At 44.6% G+C, this 18,850-nt stretch overlaps 1 protein-coding gene across 2 annotated transcripts in view; it reads left to right on the top strand.

Annotated features, from left to right (window-relative positions):
• The first annotated feature begins 10,890 nt into the window (after nt 1-10,890).
• Nucleotides 10,891-18,850, top strand: part of nek7 (NIMA-related kinase 7) — a 207,595-nt gene continuing 199,635 nt past the window's right edge. The window contains exon 1 of one of the 2 annotated variants that reach the window (XM_043699781.2): nt 10,891-11,027. The gene's annotated coding sequence lies outside the window, so the exon portion shown is untranslated. The remainder of the gene's footprint in view (nt 11,028-18,850) is intronic. The other variant, XM_043699783.2, reaches the window with a different exon arrangement.

The raw sequence follows: 18,850 nt of genomic DNA, 5'->3' as shown, positions 1-18,850 counted from the left end.
ATTTTTGTGTATTGATGAATCGCTTAATGAACAAAAAAAAGTTCCAACTCCAAACTAGAATTCTATGCTGAGAACAATCTTTCTCACAATAAAACAGAAAACGACAGAGAACATTAAGAAAAGAGAGAAGGAATTAGTTTTTCAGGTTATTTTCCTTTCTTCATTTTCTCACTTCCCTTTTTTTTGTAGAGCTCTTATCAGCTTGTATGATATTCCAACTGAGAGAAAGTGCAAAATGTTTCCAATTCAATGTTGGAGGTATCAAGACTCGATGAATCAGAAGGAAGAAACTCTTTGTCAATGTTTATTCTCTTTCCCAGTCAATCCAGCAAAATGAAGAATTTTCCATCTCGAGGCCTGCGAGAATGAAACCAGGTTAATGACTCCATGTTGCCATAATGTACTACTATGCGAACTTGAATCCTACCTTTGTGAAACCGTGACTGTGTACTGTGTAAATTATTGGGACATCAGGGATAATAAATTATTAATGCTAATTATTCCACATATGCATGGCAGACGAGGACAATTAGTTAAGAACCGCACACTGTAATTCAAAGCGCTAAATGACACTGAAGTCTTATTGTATCAGTGGGCACACAGAATACTCACAGGAGTGAATTGCAAATGTGTTAGTCAATTGACTGTTTTGGTGACATCATAAATTAGTACGGTGAATTTCAACTGCTTTATGAATGTTAATAACACCCCTTGACAAAATCAAATTATGCAACTTACACGTGCAATTTGTTAAAGGTATTTGGTGTTCGACATATTAAAATAAGAGTTCTCTTTTAAAGAGGTGGCTGGTTGTACGAAGAGTGCTTAATATAGTTTACATGAATTCCAGGGATTGGGGACTGAGAATTCTCACAGGAGAGTAGTTACAGAAATTTAAGAGTTGTGAAATTTGAAAGGGTTCAGAAAGGATTTACAAGGATGTTGCCAGGGTTGGAGGATTTGAGCTACAGGGAGAGGTTGAATAGGCTAGGGCTGTTTTCCCTGCACCGTCAGAGGTTGAGGGGTGACCTTATAGACGTTTATAAAATCATGAGGGGCATGGATAGGATAAATAGGCAAAGTCTTTTCCCTGGAGTGGGTGAGTCCAGAATTTGAGGGCATAGGTTTAGGGTGAGAGGGGAAAGATTATAAAAGAGACCTAATGGGCAACTTTTTCACGCATAGGGTGGTATGTGTATGGAATGATCTGGCAGAAGAAGTGGTGGAGGCTAATATAATTGCAACATTTAAAAAGCATCTGCATGGGTATATGAATAGGAAGGGTTTGGAGGGATGTGGGCCAGGGACTGGCGGGTGGGACTAGATTGTGTTGGGATATCTGGTCTTTATGGATGAGGTAGACCGAAGGGTCTGTTTCTGTGCTGTATAACTCCATGACTCATGTGAAGCATGCTAAACATGTCAACCTCAGCAGCAGAGGGAGTCTGTACATCCACATGATGTTCTACCAAGTCCTTGAATGAAAGCACCAACAGACCTGTTAAAAGAGCATGGGAAGATTATATTTTTGTGATGGATTACTTCCTTAATTGTCCCATTATTTGACAAGTTACCACACAATTAGTGAAACTGTTGTTAATTTGATGAGTTCTGTTTTGAGCAGAATGATGAAGAAGAGTCACTGGACCCAAAGTGCTAATTTTGCTTTTTCTCCACTGCTGTCAGACCTGCTGAGGTTTTCCAGCAAGTTCTGTTTATGTTTTGAATGTAGGTGGATATTTATATGGACTTCTAGAAAGCATTTGATAATGTCGCACATAAGAGGTAGTTAACAAAGGTAGAGTCCATTGAATTGAGGAAACATTACTCACAGAGCTGGAAAATTGTTTGAGTGATAGGTGACAGAAAGTAGAGATAATGGGTAGGTACTCAAATTGGCAGGATGTCACCAGTGTTGTCCCACAAGAATCTGTGTTAGGGATTTAATTATTCACATTATTAACAACTTGGATAGAACATCACACGTCCAAATTTGCTGATGACACAAAGTTCGGCAGCATTATATTCAGGAGAGGTGATAGCATAAACTTACAAAGGGATATTGATAGTCTGAGTGAATAGGCAAAACTGTGGCAGACAGAATTCAATATGAGCAAATATGAGATTATCCATTTTGGACCGAAAAAGTACAGATCAAGCTACTTCCTAGGTGGCATGAAGTTAAATACAGTGGATGTCCCAAGAGACTTGTTTGGGGGTGGGAAGAGTTCAACTGCATAGATCTTTAAAATATCGTGAACAGTTGCAGAAAATAAGCAAGAAATTGAATGGAATCCTGCACTTTATATGTAGAGGACTAGAGTAGAAGGATGCAGAAGATATGCTGCAGTTACACAAAACACTGGTTAAATTTGTAATGGACTAAGCCAGACCACTCAAAACATTCTTAAGCAGGCAGTTCAGACTATAACTTTGCAATTTGTTTCGGTAAGTGTACAGTGAAAATTACCCGGATTAAGTTAGCGAGGTTTACTACTAGATTTTAAAACAGACAAAAATTTATTCCAAAATTACACAATGAAACACAAAGAACAGAATAAAGAAGCCCTACAGAACTCAACCTATCCAACCAGACTAAATCATGCTATTCTGAATATACACAGCAGTCCCAACAAGCAAAGGCCCTTTAAAAACCAGTATAAATGGAACAGATGCTTACAGGTTGAAGTTGAAGGGCAGAAAAGAGAGACAGAGAGTTTCCACACAGCTCCCTGTTGAACTTCCAACCAGTTCAAGACTGAACTAAAATTGCTCAGCTGAGCTAGCTAGAGAGCTGACCACTCCCCTTTCTTTATAAGGGTCACTTCTAAAACATTCGAGGAGAAAGTGAGGACTGCAGATGCTGGAGATCAGAGCTGAAAATGTGTTGCTGGAAAAGTGCAGCAGGTCAGGCAGCATCCAAGGAGCAGGAGAATCGACGTTTCGGGCATGAGCCCTTCTTCAGGAATGAGGAAAGTGTGTCCAGCAGGCTAAGATAAAAGGTAGGGAGGAGGAACTTGGGGAGGGGTGTTGGAAATGCGATAGGTGGAAGGAGGTTAAGGTGAGGGTGACAGGCCAGAGAGGGGGTGGGGGTGGAGAGGTCAGGAAGAAGATTGTAGGTTAGGAAGGTGGTGCTGAGTTCGAGGGTTGGGACTGAGACAAGGTGGGGGGAGGGGAAATGAGGAAACTGGAGAAATCCGAGTTCATTCCTTGTGGTTGGAGGGTTCCTAGGCAGAAGATGAGGCGCTCTTCCTCCAGCCGTCGTGTTGCTATGGTCTGGCGATGTAGGAGTCCAAGGACCTGCATGTCCTTGGTGGAGTGGGAGGGGGAGTTGAAGTGTTGAGCCACAGGGTGGTTAGGTTGGTTGGTCCAGGTGTTCCAGAGGTGTTCTCTGAAACGTTCCACAAGTAGACGGCCTGTCTCCCCAATATAGAGGAGGCCACATCGGGTGCAGCGGATGCAGTAAATGATGTGTGTGGAGGTGCAGGTGAATTTGTGGCGGATATGGAAGGATCCCTTGGGGCCTTGGAGGGAAGTAAGGGGGGAGGTGTGGGCACAAGTTTTGCATTTCTTGCGGTTGCAGGGGAAGGCGCCAGGAGTGGAGGTTGGGTTGGTGGGGGTGTGGACCTGACGAGGGAGTCACGAAGGGAGTGGTCTTTTCGGAACGCTGATAGGGATGGGGAGGGAAATATATCCCTGGTGGTGGGGTCCATTTGGAGGTGGCGGAAATGACGGCGGATGATATGATGTATGTGGAGGTTGGTGGGGTAATGGGTGAGGAACAGTGAGGTTCTGTTCTGGTGGCGATTGGAGGGGTGGGGCTCAGGGCGGAGGAGCGGGAAGTGGAGGAGATGCGGTGGAGAGCACGTCTGGGGGGAAATTGCGGTCTTTGAAGAAGGAGGCCATCTGGGTTGTACGGTATTGGAACTGGTCCTCCTGGGAGGACTTCTAAAACATGACCACTTTGGCCTGATGTCTCATCTGTTTACATATAAACAAAAGGCCTCTCAAAATCCTTTTCATCTCTGTACCAAACCAGACTGATCGAAGCCAGGCCTGGTTTATTACCCCTCTGATAAAAAATCAAGGTCATGGTATCCTTGAGCCAAGGAACAGCTTTTAGGGAAAAAAAGGGACTAGCTTTGTGACACACTCCACTGTAAGCAGATCTCTCACTATACTTTAGTAAGGATATATTAGCCCTGGTTGGATTGCAACATAGGACTTAAGGGGTTATTTTATGAGAAGATTTAGTTTTTAGAAAGCCAAGGAATTATCTGATCGACGTTTTCAAGATATCAACAGGAAAAGACAGGGTAGATAAATTAATTCCACTGGTTGGTGATTCTAGAATTAGGGAGCATAATCTGAGAATTAGGTAAGGCCATTCAGGAGAGATATTTGGAAGCACACAAACAGTGTAAATATTTGGAATATTCTCTCACAAATGGCAGTGGATGTTGGATCAGTTGTTAATGTTAAACCTGAGAGCGAAATATTTTTTGTTAAGCAAGGACATTAAAGGAGATGGGCCAAATGCAGATTTGATAAGTTAGGCCACAGATTGACTATGATTTTATTCAATGATGGAATAAGCTTGAGGGGCTGAATGACCTACTCTAGCTCCAATGTTACAGAAGATAGCATAAGCATTACCAATCAGGTAAAATACACTATTGGAGGCAATAGTTAGTCCGGCGGTGGCCACATTTGTTCTGTGCATCAAGAATTGAATGAGATTTGGGCAGTGCATGCATAAAATCAAAGTCTTTAAAACAGGGAATTTTTCGAGCCATGACGACAACTAAAAAATACATTATAAACCTTAGACATGTGAAAGATACACTTTAAATGAAAGCAACACAAAGTCAGGGAGAGCGATAAAGGAAGGCAATGCCCCAAAGAGAACAACAGATTCACAAAATCATTTGCAGCTTGACTGACAAAATATTACTTTTAAAGAGGAACTGCAATATAGCATCAAGGACAGTTACATTCTTGACACATTTCACTGACATTCAAATTTACTTATAATTTTACAGAACGGAAATGGACCAATTAGCCCAGCTGTTCATGCTTCACATGATTCTCCTCCCACATCACGTCATTACACACCATCACCCTACTTTTCTAATTTAGCTATACAAAATGTAGGTTCCCTTTAAATTCATCTGTACCATCTTCCACAATCTTATGTGGCAATGGGTTCCACATTTGTGCTATTTTCTACACAAACATGGTTTGTCCTGAGTTTCTTATTCGATTTATTCATGACTTTTATATTTGTGGCCCTTCATTTTGCAATCTCCCGTATCTTTCCCACTGAACCCCTTCACAATTTTCAAATGTTCTATCCTGTCATTTCTGAAGCTTTTCTTCTCAAAGAAGAGCCCCAGACTTCACAATTTTTGATTATTGCATTCTCCCAGTTTAGATTAGATTAGATTACTTACAGTGTTGAAACAGGCCCTTCGGGCCAATAAGTCCACACCGACCCGCCGAAGCGCTACCCACCCAGACCCATTCCCCTACCTTTACCCTTTCACCTAACACTACAGGCAATTTAGCATGGTCAACTCACCTAACCTGCACATTTTTGGAGTGTGGGAGGAAACCGGAGCACCTGGAGGAAACCCACGCAGACACGGGGAGAACGTGCAAACTCCACACAGTCAGTCTCCTGAGGCGGGAATTGAACCCAGGTCTCTGGCGCTGTGAGGTAGCAGTGCTAACCACTGTGCCACCATGGCATCATCTTTCTAAATGGTTTTGCATATGCTCCAAAATGATTTTTATCTTTTTTATAACATGAATAATTGAATCTTGTGAAATACTCAGTTTGAATTTTGTTCTGTCACAGATAAATCCCTGAGCTTTTCTGCATTTTTTAACTGTCTTGCTAACCTGCAATTTGATTTTTAATGACTATTAACGTCCAGCCCTAAATCTACTTGCAGTTGCATCAAATGTTAATGTGAATATGTAAATAAGATAATCTACATCATCATTGGAAGTTATCTAAGATCACATAGCTACAAGGAGATGGTTGTCTTTCACAACCGTTGTCATCAAAGTGAAGCCTTGCCCTGCACGTGGTTCCTATTTATCATGTTTAAACAAAAGGTAATGTTTGCTGACAATGAGCTCCCTGTAATCTTTATCAACCCTAATCCCAATCAATGCAAAAGAGCAGATGGTGACAGCAGGTAAATAGATCATGAAATAGATGAAGAGGTAATTAATTTTAAAAAAATGTTGAGTGCAGCAACAGTACAGAAAAGCAGTGTACTTGACATTGCCCTGACAGGAGTGCTCTGAGCATTTGCATGCCCAAATTGTGCTGAAACATGGTTGAACTGGCAGTGTGAATTTACATGGTTCCACACAGCATTTAGACCAGACACAAAGGTGAGTAAGAAACAGTTTAGTTTGCATTACCACACCAAGGGAGAGCAGACATCATCTTTGTCAGACAAGGGATCAGCAGCTATGTATGATACAGTAATTACAGCATTCAATGGATACAGTACTTAGAAAACACACCATTACTGAGTGGATACATTGCCTCCAGTGACCAAGTAAGAGTACTGACTCTTTTAAATTGGCTGGCAGAAAGTTGTGAGTACAACAAATTAAAATAATTCATCCAGGACCAAATCAACATGGAGTCTGAGGCGAGACATGAACAGATATTTTGCATTCGAGGATGATTTAATGGTATCAAAAGCCCATATGATTAACCAAGAAAGTAGTCATTCAAAACAGAACTATAATTTGAAGTTACAGGGCACCTTTTTGAAGAAAAATGACTGATTTTGTGCAGTTTGTGGGGCTCTGGAGTGAAAGTGTGAATGCACAGAAATAAGGAAATGTGATAAGGGCACGGTAGCTGCTGTAAACATATGTTTTTGGTTTGAATGTCTACACTGGTGTGAAGATTGTCCTGCCAAAGTAAAAATGATAATTTTAAAGCACTGCATCACATTTTGATCAGAGCAAAAGCAAACTCAACAAAAACTGGCAAATTGAAATTGAAATTATACTCTGCTTAATACTCTTCAGAAGTAATATTTTGGACAAAGAAACATAATGGTGTTGTGAATAACTTGTTGATTTATTAAGTGAAATTGGTCAGACCGATGGCCCACTGGCTCAATATGCTTCAAAGATTACATTCATGTAACATGGATGTCAGAAGTGTTGTGCCAACACATGCAATTCTGTTCAATGGCCAAGGCCCACAAAATTATTTGAAAAGAATTCCAACTGAAATAATGTGCAATCCATTGGAAAGAACAAAGGGCATTATTGTTGCTATCATCATTTCTGTCCAGACTGTGGGAACATCTTGAATAGATTATTTTGAGCAGAGGGGGAAGATGTTTTTGATTGTGGTTGACTACTATTCAGGGTGAATGGAGGTAAAATATCTACACAGTCACATGCCTGAAGCGGTCACTGCACATTGCAAATCCTCAACATTTGGGATTCCAGGCCTCATCATTCACACTTTTCGTGTGTGTACTTTTAAAACTTATGAACTTGCCCACAAGACTAACTCACTGAGATATTTGCAAACTAATAGCCAGAAAGGGATTAAGATAAAGTCTTTATTGAAAAAGAATGATCACATTAATCTTCTACTGCTAACTTATCATTCTATAATGCTACAGGCTAATCTGTCTCTATTTGAGTTTCCAATGACAAGGAAGCTGCACTCAATTTCAGACCCTTTCACGTCAATTATGTGTTCTGTGATGGACGTAATAGATGGATAAGTAGCATTCCACTCATTCACTGAATTATAATAATTGTTAGAGTACACAATCTACTGACTCTGCAGTCTGGAGATCTATGTGGATCTTTGATCAAAATCATAAAGAACATTACTACACCTGGAATGCAATCTTGTGGAGACAGAAATTGGGATGGTGAGGAAAAACAGGAGACAACCTTCCACAGAGTTGACCAGTTATTCTGGAGACCTGAGAGATGGCACAAAAACAGAACTGGTATCATCTGACAATTCTCATTCTGCTCAGAGTTTGAGAGAGAGTACCATAAGGAGAAAGTGAGGATTGCAGATGCTGGAGATCAAAGTCGAGAATGTGGTGCTGGAAAAGCACAGCAGGTCAGGCAGCATCCGAAAAGCAGGAGAATTGACGTTTCGGTCCTCGGATGCTGCCTGACCTGCTGTGCTTTTCCAGCAGTACATTCACGAGAAAGTACCATGTAAAGCCCTTTTGAAAGCCCATGTAAATTGATTTGAAAAGAATAATGTCGTAGTGTTATTGAGTAGTAAAATTAAAGAGTTGACGTTTGGCTTAGAGTTTTAATTTAGAATCAAACAGCATCTTAAGTCATTATTTTTTACAAAAAAGGCAAATCCATCCTGTACTTTATAAAATATTTAACCCATTGTTTATTTTCTTTGTTAGGGAAGTTATAGCTTTGAGGGTGTCCCCCTGCATCCAGAATGAAATGATGATTTTTTTTTCTGTTCTAAACTAGCAACAAGAGTGCTTTTTAAGCATGAATAAGTTTATTATCAATCAATTTGGCTGTGTCATGTACACTCCTTTTAAAAGTGATAACTCCTGGAGCAGGACTTGAAGGGGAGTTTCTGTAATCCTTACTATGTACATCAACATTGTTTAATTAAAGCTTCCTATATAAACATTTGGAATGCAACTCTGTACAGAATCATACAGCATGCAAACAGACTCTTTGGAATGAGGCTGGGAGCCTCGGGGTGGAGTGATAAATGGGAGGGGGGGTGGGGCTGGGGAGAAGGTAGTTGAGAGTGCAGTAGGTGAATGGAGGTGGGAGTGAAGGTGATAGGTTGGAGAGGAGGGTAGAGCGGACAGGTGGGAAGGAAGATTGGCAGGTGGGATAGGTCAAGAGGACAGTCTGAGCTGAAAGGTTGGAACTGGGGTAAAGTGGGAGCAGGGGAAATGAGGAAACTGGTGAAGTCCACATTGATGCCATTTTGAAGGGTCCCAAGATGGAAGATGATGCATTCTTCTTCCAGGTATCGGGTGGTGAGGGAGTGGTGGTGGAGGAGGCACAGGACCCACATGTCCTCGGCATAGTGGGAGGGGGGAGTTGAAATGTTCAGCCATTGGGCGGTGGGGTTGATTGGTACGGGTGTCCTGGAGATGTTCTCTGAAGTGCTCTGTGAGACGGCATCCGGTCTCCCCAATGTGGAGGGGACCGCATCGCAAGCAACGGACACAATAAATGACGTGTGAAAGTGCAGGTCAAACTTTGATGTATGTGGAAGACTCCTTTGGGGCCTTGGGCAGAAGTGAGGGGGGAGGTGTGAGCGCAGGTTTTGCAATTCCTGCAGTTGCAGAAGGTGCCAGGAGGGAAGGGTAGGGTGTTGGGGGGGCATGGACCTGACGAGGTAGTCACGGAGGGAATAGTCTTTATGGAAAGCAGATAAGGAAGGGGAGGGAGATGTATCTCTGGTAGTGGGGTTCATTTGAAGGTGGTGGAAATGTTAGTTGATAATGGGGTGGAAGGTGAGGACCAGAGGGGTTCTGTCCTTCTTGTGGATAAAGGGGTGGGGTTCGAGGGCAGAGGTGTGGGACTTGGATGAGATACATTGGAGGGCATCTTCAACCACGTAGGAGGCCACCTGGTGTGTTCTGAGGTGGAACTAGTCCTCCTGGGGGCGGATGCAGCAAAGGCAGAGGAATTGGCAATACAGGATTGCAGGAGGTAGGGTGGGAGGAGGTGTAATCCAGGTAGCTATGGGAGTCAGTGGGTTTGTAGAAAATTTCAGTGTTGAGTCAATCACCGTTGATGGAAATGGAGGGGTCCAGGAAGGGGAGGCAGGTGTCAGAGATGGACCAGGTGAATTTAAGGTCAGCCTGGAACGTGTTGGTGAAGTTGATGAACTGTTCAACCTCCTCGTGGGAGTGGTCATCAATGTAGCAGATGAAAAGGTGGGGAGTGGTGCCAGTGTAACTTTGGAAGGTAGACTGTTCTACAAAGCCGACGAAGAGACAGGCATAGCTGGGGCCCACATGGGTGCCGTGGCTACCCCTTTCATCTGGAGGAAGTGGGAGGATTCAAAGAAGACACTGTTGAGGGTAAGGACCAGTTCAGCCAAAAGATTAAGAGTGTCAGTGGTAGAGTAATGGTGGGGACATCGGGAGAGAAAGAAACTGAGGGCTTGGAGGCCCTGGTCATGGTGGATGGAGGTGTAGAGGGACTGGATGTCCATGTGAAGACAAGGTGTTGGGGGCCAGGGAAACGGAAGTCTTGGAGGAAGTAGAGGGTGTGGATGGGGTCCCGAACGTATGTGGGGAGTTCCGAGACCGGGGATAGGACAGTGTTGAGGTAGGTGGAGATGAATTCGTTGGGGCAGGAGCATGCTGAGACGATGGGTTGGCCAGGGTAGTTCAGGCTTGTGCATCTTAGGTAGGAGGGAGAATCGGACGTTGCGGGGGTTCCCAAACTAGAGTTTATTTGCAGCCCTGTTCGTTGTTTCACTTCTTCAGTCATTCTTCACGGATTACTGTGTCCCATGCAATCACTGCGATTCGCTACTTGCCACAGTGGACCAAATACTCGCGCGAAAGCGGTGCCAGCGATCTGCAAAAGAATGAGTGGTGATTTGTAGCCCTGCGTGGGAAGATGAGCCGAGCTCCAGGAGGGCTTGATCGTATCGACAGAGAGTGCACTTAAAATAAGCAGCCCCACGTAGCTACTTGTGCACTGGGTTTGACAGAGCGGCAGCTTCAGAGCTGAAGCAGTTTCTGCAGAAACAATTGATACTCGCCGGATCTAGTGACGTCAGCGCCGGCAAGAAACTGCGAGCTCCGCCCCCCCCGTGACCCGCGGAATGCTGGGAGCTTCCAGCCAATGGCGGCGCGATCCCTGCACTGACATCAGCGCGCGAGCCCGAGCTCGAGCCCCAGAGCAGCCGCACGCGCTTCGCAGGCCGCGGGCGGAAGAAAAAGTCAAAACAGCGGCGCCATCGCCGCCATCTCCACAAGCGACGGCGGCGCCACTTCCCGGTAAGGACAAGGGAGTTGCTCGGCTACGGAGTCGGAGACAGACCGGGGGGCGGGCAATTGACATCGACTCCCGAACGCGGAGTTTTCCCCTTTCCTCTCCTCCTCCCCCCAAACACACACACACACACACCCTCCTCCTCCGCAGGCCTAGATTTCAACTGACCGCCTGGCCTTATCGCCTGCAAACCCGCGGAGGAAATCTTTTTCTTTCCTCTGACTCAGGGCTGAAGCGGCCAAGCCGGTTCGCAGCCAGAGCTTCGAGCTCATTCTTGGCCCCGGCTCCAACCTCTCCAGGCAGTCCCTCCCCCCTCTGTGTGTGTGTGTGTGTGTGTGTGTGCCGTGACCATAGCGCGACTCAGGAGAGACAGCGCCGGCCCAGGGAACAACCAAACCCGCTGGCGGTAGAAGTCCCGCCCCCTCCTCTTATTGGCGCGTCCAAATACATGCGCCTTTGCTATTGGCTGACCGATGCGTCAGTTGCTGGGCAGGCCGCTGCCTTTCGAGAAGCATGTTTGTGTGATCGGAAGGATAAAGTTGTCACTTGGACAGTATGGAGTTGTGACTGAGCAGCTTCGCAGATGCTCCCCAGTTATCTTGTTTTATTTTGTCGTCCGGAAATTACTTTGAATAAGCTATAAGGTGGTGCTTTTTATGCTTAGCTTTCACGGCGAGTGAACTTATCACATTTGTGAAAATATACTTTTAAATATCGAAACAAAGGTGATCAAAAGTGATCTTTCAGATCTGTGGAATATTATTGAAATGTAGCCTTATTGGTGGACTAACGAGATGTTTAATGAAATGTTATGAACTACTGGTTCAACAGTTGAAATGAGACATTCTCGTGAATCATCTGCCCGAACGCCATTGAGCCATTCTTTTCAAAAACATTTCACAGCAGGTGGTAGAAATTTGAAGCTCTCTTCTGCAAATGAAAACTGATGCCAGATCAAATAATTGTAAAACTGATTTTTTTTTTACAAGGTATGCCTTGTGCATGAAGTTAGATTGCAGATTAGTCAGATCGCATTGAAATGCAATAAGCTTAGAGCACTAAATATCTACTTGTGTTTACTTGAGCAGGTTTCTTGGTTTAAATGTACAGGACACGACCCAGATACACAATCTGCGTGCATTTTGTCTCTTTTTCACAGGAAGGCATGGCGCAACAATTTAAGAAAAGTAATTTGTCCTTTTTTGAAAAGAAGCAGATTATGATCTGACGGAACATGAAATGCCTTGGAATTACTTACCGATTTCATAGTGTGGAATGTAATTACTCTAATGGAATAAATTAGTTTTACATCTCCAATTTGCATGGGAGTGGGGAGGTGGTTGATGTACCTCAACTGGTTGATCGAGCCAATAATTTGTCACTTTCTCAACACGTACACCAATATCTCCTATAACTTGGTTTGAACATTTTGTTTATAGTCCATCATCAGTCAGTGTTTTAATCACTGGTCATTTAATATGAGGTAATATTTGTCAGATTTGACCTTGATCTTTTAGCATCGTTTGTGAATTCTGTTGAGTTTTAAGTGTTTTCTTAAATGCTGTATTGAATTGTTTTTGCTTTGCGAATAAGAGTTCTGTAATGATTCACCTTTCAAAATTTCAGCAGTTTTCCAGTTTGTTGCATTAGTCAAATTATACATGAGTAAATTAATTACTGGTTCTATGCATTGAACCAGTAAATCATTGTTAATATTTTCCTAGGTTCCAGGGTTTTATTAGTTGTCCTCTCCTAAGTTTAAGGTAGATCTGCCAGAAGTGGCTAAAGTTTAAATTATTCATTCAGGCTACTCTTAACTTATAACATGATGGAACTGTAAATTGATATCTAGAACAATCTTAAAAGAACAATCATTCTTTGTTCAGAAGCATTTCTCGTACAATAACCTTGAGGTTATTTTTAAACTACTTTGACATTGCTCTGAAGTTATGGTTTAATTTGGAATTAAGATCAGAGAGTCATAGAGATATACAGCATGGAAACAGACCCTTTTGTCCAACTCCATGCCGACCAGTTATCCCAACCCAACCTCGTCCTGCCTGCTATCACCCGACCCACATCCCTCCTAACCCTTCCTATTCGTATACCCATCCAGATGCCTTTTAAATGTTGCATTTGTACTCGTCTCCACCACTTCCTTTGGCAGCTCATTGCCATGCATGTACCATCCTCTGCATGAAAAAGTTGCCCCTTAAGTCTCTTTTATATGTTTCCCCTCTCACCCTAAACCTATGACCTCTACTTCTGGACTCCTCCACCCCAGGAAACAGACTTTATCTATTTAACCTATCCATGCCCCTCATGATTTTATAAACCTCTATAAGGTCACCCCTCAGCCTCCAATGCTCCAGGGAAAACAGCCTAGCCTATTCAGCCTCTCCCTATAGCTCAAATCCTCCAACCCTGGCAACCTCTTTGTAATTTTTTTCTGAACTCTTTTCAAGTTTCACAACATCCTTCCGATAGGAAGGAGACCAGAATTGCACGCAATATTCCAACAGTGGCCTAACCAACATACTGTACAGCTGCAACATGACCTCCCAACTCCTATACTCAATACTCTGACCAATAAAGGAAAGCATACCAAACACCACCTTCACTATCCTATCTACCTGTGGCTCCACTTTCAAGGAACTATGAACCTGCACTCCAAGGTCTCTTTGTTCAGCAACACTCCCTCAGATCTTGCATTAAGTGTATAAGTCCTGCTAAGGGTTGCTCTCCCAAAATGCAGCACCTTGCATTTATCTAATTTAAACTCCATCTGCCACTCCTCAGCCAATTGGCCCATCTGATCAAGATCCCATTGTAATCAGAGGTAACCTTCGCTGTCCACTATACCTCCAATTTTGCTGTCGCCTGCAAAATTACTAACTATACCTCTTACGCTCAAGTTCAAATCGTTTATATAAATGACGAAAAGTAGTGGACCTAGCACCGCTGGTCTCAGGCCTCCAGTCCGAAAAACAATCCTGCACCATCACCCTCTGTCTTCTACCTTTGAGCTGGTTTGTACCAAATGGCTAATTCTCCCTGTATTCAGTGAGATCTAACCTTGCTAACCAGTGTCCCATGGGAAACCTTGTTGAATGCCTTACTGAAGTCCGTATAGATCATGTCCACTGCTCTGCCCTCATCAATCCTCTTTATTACTTCAAAAAACTCAATCAAGTTTGTGAGACATGATTTCGTATGCACAAAACCATGTTGACTATCCCTAATCAGTCGTTGCCTTTCCAAATATGTGTAAATCCTGTCCCTCAGGATTCTCTCCAACAACTTGCCCACCCACCGACGTCAGGCTCACTGGTGTACAGTTCCCAGGCTTGTCCTTACCACCCTTCTTACATAGTGGCACCACATTAACTAACCTCCAGCCTTTTGGCACCTCACCTGTGACTTGCGATGATATAAATATCTCAGCAGGGGCCTAGCAATCACCTCCCTCACTTCCCACAGCGTTCTAGGATACGCGTGATCAGACCCAGGTGATTTATCGGATTTTATGTGTTTCAAGACATCCAGCACTTTTCCTTCTGTAATATGGACATTTTTCAAGATGTTACCATCTATTTCCCTACATTCTATATCTTCCATGTCCTCTTCCACAGTAAATACTGATGCAAAATACTCGTTTAGTATCTCCCCCATCTTCTGTGGTTCTACACCAAGGCTGTCTTGCTGATCTTTGAGGGGAGAAAGTGAGGTTGCGAATGCTGGAGATCAGAGCTGAAAATGTGTTGCTGGAAAAGCGCAGCAGGTCAGGCAGCATCCAGGGAACAGGAGAATCGACGTTTCGAGCATAAGCCCTTCTTCAGGAATGAGGAAAGTTTGTCCAGCAGGAACTCTTTGTAGAGGGAGGAAGAGAGCTTGACCTCCAGCATCTGCAGACCGCACTTTCTCTTCAAAGATTTCAACCTACTGCGAATCCTCTTACAAGGATGCCTTCCTTCAAGAAGCTCTCTTCCTCCCTCTACAAAGATTTCCTGCTGGACAAACTTTCCTCATTCCTGAAGAAGGGCTTATGCCCGAAACGTCGATTCTCCTGTTCCTTGGATGCTGCCTGACCTGCTGATCTTTGAGGGGTCCAATTCTCTCCCTAGTTACCCTTTTGTCCTTACTTACTGGAACAGGAGTCGGCAATTCAGCCCTTAAAGTCTGTCCTGCCATTCAGTGAGATCATAGCTGATGTGTGATGTAACTACGTATACATGCTTTCGACCCAAATCCGTTAATAACTTTGCGGAACAAAAATCTCAGTGATTTAAAACTAACAACTTATCTAGTAGCAACTGCCATTTGTGGTCGAGTGTTCCAACCCTATGTGCTTTGTTACATCTATCCTGAATGGTCTGGCCCTAATTACTTGCCCCGAGTTCTAGAATCTCCAACCAGTGGAAGTAATTTATCTCTAACTACCCTGTCTTATCAGCCTTGTCCAGTTAATATCTTAAATTTCTCTTCATAATTTGAAGTCTCTAGGTAATCTGTATTGTTATGTGTTGTCAGTGGCTGAAAAGTTCTTTTCCCTAAGCTTTCCTTGTAATCCTCTCTTGTGAGATGGAATCATAGAATTTTACAGAAGGAATCCACTTGGCCCATCGGGTCTATACAGACTCCCAAAAGAGGTACCCAGCGAGTCCCATTCTCAAATCCTATCTCATTTGCCCTCTAAAGTAATGCATAGATGGACTGACTCGAGTGCAGTATAGAAAGCTGTGTTGTGAATTGAATAAACTCGTTATGCTGCAATGACTGCAATACAAGGAGGTATTTTGTTGTAAAGTGCTTCCAGAACTTAGATGTTTGTCAGTAACCAGAGCAAAAACCAAGTTCAAGTTGCCACCTTGTAACTTTGTTATGATCTCAGACCAGTACTGTCTTGATTGGTCAAGATCACTCAGTATTCTAATGCAAAGGCAAAATATAACCACACTGGGAATTTGAAATATAAAACTGAAAATGCTGGAAGTACTAAGCAAGTTAGGCATTATTTGTGGAGAGAGATACCGAATTAATAATTTTTTTTTGGTGTCAATGTGCACAGTCATTCCAACAATGAAAATGCCATCAGTCCTTACTGATTGCATTATAATGTTGCGCCAAAGAGTTCACTCATGAGCTCTGATGTTAATATTAAAAGGAGAAAAATGATGTGGATGGAAAGTTGGGTTAATTGCCCACTTCGCACTAAGTTTTTTTGCGTTTTCTTGCGTCTAACATTTGAGACGAGTGATTTCAAGTGCAAAGGGTTTTCTGTTAGTTCACAAATATTTCATGAGGAAAGTAATATCAGAGGGATAACTTCAAATGTCAGAATGGTGATGGCAGCAATTTAGAATATTTTATCTGTTTAAAGATTCAATTTGTGATTTATTTTTATTGTTAAAAAAATTTCAATAATTTTTAGTCATTAAAAATGTTTGTTGAAGTTCATTGCTTTGTACGTAATTCTATTTCCTGGATCAGTGGTGCTGGAAGAGCACAGCAATTCAGGCAGCATCCGAGGACAGGCAAAATCGACATTTCGGGCAAAAGCCCTTCATCAGGAATAAAGGCAGAGAGCCTGAAGCGTGGAGAGATAAGCTAGAGGAGGGTGGGGGTGGGGATAGAGTAGCATAGAGTACAATAGGTCAGTGGGGAAGGAGATGAAGGTGATAGGTCAGGGAGAAGAGGGTGGAGTGGATAGGTGGAAAAGGAGCTGGGCAGGTCGGACAAGTCCGGACAAGTCAGGGGATCGTGTTGCTGGAGGTTAGAAACTAGGATGAGGTGGGGGAAGGGGAAATGAGGAAACTGTTGAAATCCACATTGATGCCCTGGGGTTGAAGTGTTCCGAGGCGGAAGATGAGGCGTTCTTCCTCCATGCGTCTGGTGGTGAGGGAGCGGCGGTGAAGGTGGCCCAGGACCTCCATATCCTCGGCAGAGTGGGAGGGGGAGTTGAAATGTTGAACCACAGGGCGATTTGGTTGATTGGTGCGGGTGTCTCGGAGATGTTCCCTAAAGCGCTCTGCTAGGAGGCGCCCAGTCTCCCCAATGTAGAGGAGACCGCATCGGGAGCAACGGAGACAAAAAATGATATTAGTGCATGTGCAGGTAAAACGTTGATGGATGTGGAAGGCTCCTTTAGGGCCTTGGATGGAGGTGAGGGAGGAGGTGTGGGCACAGGTTTTACAGTTCCTGCGGTGGCAGGGGAAAGTGCCAGGATGGGAGGGTGGGTTGTAGGGGGGCGTGGACCTGACCAGGTAGTCACGGAGGGAACGGTCTTTGCGGAAGGCGGAGAGGGGTGGGGAGGGAAATATATCCCTGGTGGTGGGGTCTGTTTGGAGGTGGCGGAAATGTCGGCGGATGATTTGGTTTATGCGAAGGTTGGTAGGGTGGAAGGTGAGCACCAGGGGCGTTCTGTCCTTGTTGCGGTTGGAGGGGTTGGGTCTGAGGGCGGAGGTGCGGGATGTGGACGAGATGCGTTGGAGGGCATCTTTAACCACGTGGGAAGGGAAATTGCGGTCTCTAAAGAAGGAGGCCATCTGGTGTGTTCTATGGTGGAACTGCTCCTGGGAGCAGATACGGCGGAGGCGGAGGAATTGGGAATACGGGATGGCATTTTTGCAAGAGGTAGGGTGGGAAGAGGTGTAATCCAGGTAGCTGTGGGAGTCGGTGGGTTTGTAGAAAATGTCAGTGTCAAGTCGGTCGTCACTGATGGAGATGGAGAGGTCCAGGAAGGGGAGGGAGGTGTCAGAGATGGTCCAGGTAAATTTAAGGTCAGGGTGGAATGTGTTGGTGAAGTTGATGAATTGCTCAATCTCCTCGCGGGAGCACGAGGTGGCGCCAATGCAGTCATCAGTGTAGCGGAGGAAGAGGTGGGGAGTGGTGCGGGTGTAATTACGGAAGATCAACTGCTCTACGTAGCCAACAAAGAGACAGGCATAGCTGGGGCCCATACGTGTGCTACCCCTTTGGTCTGGAGGAAGTGGGAGGATTCAAAGGAGAAATTGTTAAGGGTGAGGACCAGTTCGGCCAAACGAATGAGAGTGTTGGTGGAGGGGTACTGTTGGGAACGTCTGGAGAGGAAAAAAAGGAGGGCTTGGAGGCCCTGGTCATGGCGGATGGAGGTGTAGAGGGATTGGATATCCATGGTGAAGATGAGGCGTTGGGGGCCGGGGAAACGGAAGTCTTGGAGGAGGTGGGTGGTGTCTCGAACGTATGTGGGGAGTTCCTGGACTAGGGGGAATAGGACAGTGTCGAGGTAGGTAGAGATGAGTTCAGTGGGGCAGGAGCATGCTGAGACAATGGGTCGGCCAGGGTGGTCAGGCTTGTGGATCTTGGGAAGGAGGTAGAACCGGGCAGTGCGGGGTTCCCGGACTATGAGGTTGGAAGCTGTGTGTGGGAGATCTCCTGAGGTGATGAGGTTCTGTATGGTCTGGGAGATGATGGTTTGGTGATGTGGGGTGGGGTCATGGTCAAGGGGGCGGTAGGAAGAGGTGTCCTCGAGTTGGCGTTTGGCTTCAGCGATGTAGAGGTCAGTGCGCCAGACTACCACTGCGCCCCCTTTGTCCGCTGGCTTGATGGTGAGGTCAGAATTGGAGCAGAGGGATTGGAGGGCTGCGCGTTGTGAGGATGAGAGGTTGGAGTGGGGGAGGGGGGTCGACAGGTTGAGGCGGTTAATGTCCCGGCGGCAGTTGGAAATGAAGAGATCGAGGGCAGGTAATAGGCCAGCGAGGGGTGTCCAGGTGGATGCAGTGTGTTGGAGGTGGGCGAAGGGGTCCTCGGAAGGTGGGCGGGAGTCCTGATTGTGAAAGTAAGCTCGGAG

Source organism: Chiloscyllium plagiosum, unplaced genomic scaffold, assembly GCF_037043375.1.
Source record: "Chiloscyllium plagiosum isolate Xiang-an unplaced genomic scaffold, Cpla_swu_hap1 HiC_scaffold_9, whole genome shotgun sequence".
NCBI lineage: Eukaryota > Metazoa > Chordata > Chondrichthyes > Orectolobiformes > Hemiscylliidae > Chiloscyllium > Chiloscyllium plagiosum.
This window is presented reverse-complemented; position numbering and strand designations above follow the sequence as displayed.